The sequence below is a fragment of the Atta colombica genome, unplaced genomic scaffold (assembly GCF_001594045.1).
Source record: "Atta colombica isolate Treedump-2 unplaced genomic scaffold, Acol1.0 scaffold22, whole genome shotgun sequence".
Lineage (NCBI taxonomy): Eukaryota > Metazoa > Arthropoda > Insecta > Hymenoptera > Formicidae > Atta > Atta colombica.
The window spans coordinates 708,970-715,059 of NW_017259316.1; the positions used below are offsets into that span (position 1 = coordinate 708,970).

Here is a 6,090-nt window from a genome sequence, read left to right on the forward strand (position 1 = left end):
GTGAGTGACACAATCATCTAATTCGAATGCTTAATATTAAAATATTAGGTAATCAAATGTATGTAGTAATTATAGAATTAGATATAGAATTTGTTTTTTTGGATAAAACTTTTTTGGATAAACTTTTAAGTTTTCTGTAAAAATTCAAAACTAAAAAATTTACTTTTTTACTTATGAGCTCGGTCTTCTCTAATGGAATTTTAAAGATTATTGTATAAAATTTGATTTAAGATTAATATGAATGTATAATTTCAGTTTTGATTTTTAATTTTATAATTTTTTTGAACCAATTATTTTTTATACTAGATTGATTTTATTCATTTATTCTGATCGAATTGTATATTCAGTAGCCGGAAGTGTTTAGTAGTCCAGTGTCCATTCTCGAGAATTCAAACATGTACATGAGGGAAGGGGATATGTACCGGTGAAGGAAGTTAATTCAGTGCGTTCGCGATAGTATCTTCGCAAACGAGTGCGACGATTCACCTCGATCGAGTACGCATAAGTTTTCCGGCTGCGACGTCCGCGAGTCATCCGTGCGTGCAATTTCAAGAGTGATGCACAGGGCAATTTATTTGACCTTTTGATTATCGTGAACGGTTGTAGATATATCCGCCGGAGCGACCCGCAACGGAAAATCTCTTCCTTTTGTGTAAATAAATTGTAAATTGATTCCTTTGATGATGTGCTGCTTATATTCACTTTTCTTGTCTTTCTTTCTCTCGCAGGAGAAACTTGATCTTCTTGCATGCGGTGTTAATTTCAAAATGATGTAACACTTTTATTATTTATCACGTAATGCAGTAACTCGTACGATCGTCCGATTTCCTGCATCACATCCGATTTTCTTTAATCTCTGCATCGTTCAGAAATTAAAAAAGATGAGACTTAATGTTGATAGATATTTCTTATTTTTATATTTTGTGAAATGTAATTTGTAAAGCACAAGTGACTTCCAGAAGTGAAAATATATTACATCGATATCAATATCGCGGAAATTAGAACATATATATAAACACGTAAGAAATCCTCTTACTATATGTAAATACACTTATTAACAATACTTTTCGTCTTCAAAATTAAATAATCGATTATTAATTATCAATTAATTTTTAATTATTCTGTTAAAATTATTCATAAGAACATTAATTTACAGATATATGTATAGTATTTTTGTCTAAAATTTGAAAAGAATTAAGAAAAAAAGTGTTTTAACTCTTTCAGTCTGACTTTTTTTCTAAGAATAATTAGCATTTAATTCACATCTTACTTAATAAAGGTTTAAAGATGATTATGAATCTGTAATAAAAATTTCAAAATTAAAAATAGCACATCCAAAATAGCGGACCAAAATGTAAAATTTTCTTCAATTTAAATGAAATTTTATTTCTCGTATCTTCTGTCCCATGCTTCAATCAATTCCCATGAAATATAAACAGAACTGATTCAGCCTTTTTCATTTACATTTTCTCAGCTGCATTAGATCTGACATCTTGAATTCAAATTTTTCGACTTTAAATTCGTAATTAGTGTCTCGAGTTTCATTCAAATCTTCAACAAAATTTAATCTGCCAAGTGGGATCCATCATTTTAAATGTTGAATTTTTTACTACAAATTCGTCATTAACGATCTCAAAACCTACAACTTACATGTGAATACAACAAAGTTTATCATTTTGAACTGTCATATTGAATTCGTAATTTGAAATTAAATAGCGATTTATTTATATATAACATTTATTGTCCTTCAAAATGAGCGTAGAAAGAATTCGCTATCTTAATTTTTGTGGAAGATATATGTATTTTTAACCTTTATCTCATTTTGTGAATATTTAACAAAATGTGCAGATCAAAGAGTGAAACTTATGAAGATATTGATTTTTTATAAAGAGTCCTATGTTTTATCTTTCAAATAAATCCAGAAAAAAGTAGCTATTTTTATTTTTGTGAAAAATATTTTGTAAAGAACCATGACATATATATGAGGCATATCAAATCGGACACCTCTGAAATATCACCAATTTTAATTTTTTTTTTTTTAATTTGCTGACATACTCTACAGATAAAAATATGAAACACATGTTTCGCAAAAAAAATTTAAGATTTTTTGATAAAGTTATTCACGCTTGTAAGTTGTAGAAATTCATATAAAAACGTCGCTCAAACGTGCGCTACGCGCTATTTAGCATTTGATATTAAACTTTACTGTAACTCCATTGTATTATAACCTTCTTTTTGGCAAAATTCATACGCTTATTTTGTGAACGACATAAACAATTATCATAAACAGTATCAATGATAACCATCATTCATGAAATAAACGCATAAAGAGAATCGCGGAAAATCAGCATCGCGGAAAAGAAGCAATAATATACTTCGAGATATTCGATGAATTTTTTCAAATAAAATATTTTAGAAACGATTAATAGTCGGCTTCTAAATAAGTCATCTGCACTATATTTGCAGAAATTCATTAATCTTATCAAATTTCATCGAATTCGATAAAAGTCAGATCTTCCGTTATAAGATATATGATATAAATTTTGAAATGCTTTATTGTAAGTGTATATGTAAGAAATATAATAAAGTGAAATAAAGTAAAAGAAATGTAAAAGGAATAATAAACACAACGTATTAACAAATTATTAAATCAGACGATTTTTTTTGATAGATAAAAAGACTCCATAAAAGCGATTCGGGATGAATTTATCAGGAAGATCTCGAGCAACGTGGCTCGCTATATTAATCTCACTCATTATCAACATACGATCTTGCGTCGCTGAATCGAGCGGCGAATATCTTCAGAAGGCGATGATTGAGCTTCAGGAATTAAATGTGCCTTCAAATAGTCTAATGATGTACGATCGATTGTCGTCGATGAATCTAGGTTATCAGCAGGGTTATCATGATTACAACAGGCATCGCAAGGTCAGTATCAACAATGTCCATCAAAGCGTGCAAAAGGCGATTGCGGATGTGCCTGTTGAACCCGCGGGCAACATTATACAGCATTACGCAGTACGTAAATCTATCTTAAACGAATCTAAATAACTCTTGCAAAGAAATGAAAAGAATAAATTAGAAGAAATTCTCATAGAGATTTATCTTGTAAATGCACTTTAAATCTTTGGCAGATTGAAAACGTGATCATTATTTCTTTTTTTATCTTTTTTATATTTATTATTATTATTTTTCAAATTATCATCTTTTCTAATCTCACTCTCTGTTTAATTATTACTTTTAGTTACCTAAAAATTTGATAATCCTTTGCCATTTTTCTATCTTTTTTTAATTATTACAGGGCTTAAAAAATCGATTTCTTTAAATTTTTTTCCCTAAATTGTTGATCATTAGTAATCTGAAAACTTGAACATTATTTATAATTCTTTTCTATTTATATTCTATTTATATTTTTTTCTATTATTTATAAAGTCTTTTTTATCTTTTTCCTTTTTTTATTTTTAACTTTTTAAAATATTAATTTCATCATTTTTAAACTTCCTTTTGTTATTAATTTTGTTATTAATTTTTGAATTTGTTTGAATTGAAAATTTATTAATTTTTAGTTGAGAAACTTGATAATTCTTTGTTATATTTTTATTGGATTAGGGAAAAAGTCCCTTTACCAGTTGGTAAAAAGACATTTTCCCATCAATATCTTCTTTAAAAATAATCAAAATTTAAATTAATAAAAAGGATTTTAAAACTTGAAATCTTTACTTTCGAATGCTTGCTCTACTTTTTTAATTTATGTAAATTTTGTAATTTTTATATATAGAAAACTACGAGCTGAAAAAAATGAAAAATTTTCTTTTATAGATCTATAGCATGCCCAAAAAAGATTTGAGTAAATTTTCTATCATGAGAAGCTTTTCCTACAAAATTATTTTTTAAAAATGTTCCTACGATTTTTTGTTTCTGAGTTACTTGCAAATTAAGTAAAAAGGAATATTCTGACTTTATTGCTCATAATTCCGTTCAAAATCATCGTATCGCAATTAAAAATAGAGATTTTTAAAGCTGAAACGTTGCTCTATCAAGTAGTGTAATTGCTAATTTTTTAAAAATAGAATAAATGGTTTGCTAAAATTTTTTCCAACTTGTAGAAAGATTTTTTTCCTGACCTAATATTCCTTTCCATTTATTTCTATTTTTTAAAAGCAGATTTCTTTAATTTCAATATTTTTTCAATTTTAATTGTTTCTTTCTAGTAACCTGAAAATAATAATTATTCGTAATTACCTCTTCTGTCTTTAATTATTTATTTTAATTGTTTAAAATGTTAATTTATTTATTTTTCTTTAATCTGAATGTCAAGCAGGCGACTGATGTTTGCAAATTTTCCAGTTACGCGACTTCACCGCTATGACTAGTCACCCGAAAATGAAACAACCGGAGCCGCTAGCGTTCACACGAGCGGAATTGGCCGCGTTATACAAAAAGGCCTTAGAAAAAGGGTCAGCGATCAGCGTAGCGTCGTTGATGCATGCTCTTAATGCCGCGGGCGGCAACGACAATGGCAACACGCCGTCCGAGACTGGTCATCCGCAGCTACCGGTTAAACCGATGTATAACTATTACTTCTTCCCACTGAAAAGTTTCGCGTCTGAGCTGCAGAGAGATCATCACCAAGCTACGGTAAGCGAAAGTCACGTTGCGCCATTAGGAGCGAGATTCCGGTGTAACTAGATTTTATGCAAATGTATTAATGTATCCACTAATTTGATTTATATCGAAATGCCAATATACAAGATCAACATTGTGAGCAAGCTTGTGCAATGCGAAACACTTATTGCTTAGATCTTTTTTTCACAAAATATTACAAATACTTAAAGAAGTCTCATACATTAAGAAACCGAAAAAAATGGTGACTTTTCGTGAATTTTTCCAAAAAAAAAAAATTAATATTTATTGTTTTGGAACTTTTTGCACATTTTAATATAACTATTGTAGAATAAAGTTTTATGTATAAAAAAAAAGTATTATAAATAATAAAAATATAAACAATATAATATATTAGAGAGCGCCTATCGGTCAAAATTGAAAGTTACGAATAATATAATATTCTAAGTTCATGAATTTAATTAATCTCAAATGACTGTGCGCCAAAAATATAAACATTTGGTTTGGCGCCTTGCCAACGTTATGATTTTGTGTACATCCCAGCGGCTGTAATTTTTGAAAACAAAAAATTAAGAAATATTTGTAATTGCTATAGCTTTTCATCTTAAATAAACCTGAAAAATTTTTTTAAATATATATTAAAATATAAATTAAAATTTTGTGCGACTTTGAAAAAAAAGTTACGATTTTCACTAGATAGCAGCCATTTCCTTATATAAAAAAATTGTTAATGTTGATTTTTATTTAATTTTTTAGATTCATCAAGAATAGTTGATTATTAACTAACTAATGAGCCCTGTAAAAAAGTCGATTGATCAAACACTTTTTTTTTCAATCATGTACACAAAAAAAGTTGAAGAATGCAAAAAACAGATTTCGAGAAAAACGCAAAGTTTTTAATTTATTTCTTGATTACTTATAGTGCTCGAAGGTTAATCTGTTATTTCAGCAACATACAAACTTTCAATCTCCTCATGGAATTCATTTGAGTAATTTGAATATTTGAGCATTCTATGAACTCTCTCATACTACTAACGAGAGAACCGATCTTTACTGATTTTAATGAGCTTTGGATATGTTGTAAAGATATTAGACCTATATTTCTTGTTTGTGCTTATCTCAAGGATCTTCAAGAGGTAAAACACTCTTTCGAAAAAAATCATTTTTTTTTCTTTCGAAGTGAATATCGAAACTATAAGAGATAAAAAAAATTTCCAGAATGAAAATTGAATAGCTTCGAAAGTATTTTAGAGCTACACTCGTCAAAATTATCGCATAGGTACATTTATATCAAAATTTCGCATAAATTCAAATAAGAGTAACTCCGCGAAAAATGGTCGCATTTAAAAGTTTTTTTTTCAAAGGCAAAATCTGTACTTTGCGAAACTTTCAGTGGATTTTAAATCTATTCTTACCCCTATCTGGCATTCTTTCAAAAATAAGGATGTGTTTTTATTTATATATATA

General features: G+C 28.3%; 1 pseudogene; it reads left to right on the top strand.

Moving 5' to 3' along the window:
- The first annotated feature begins 516 nt into the window (after window positions 1-516).
- LOC108687896 lies at window positions 517-4,833 on the top strand (annotated as a pseudogene).
- The last annotated feature ends 1,257 nt before the right edge of the window (window positions 4,834-6,090 follow it).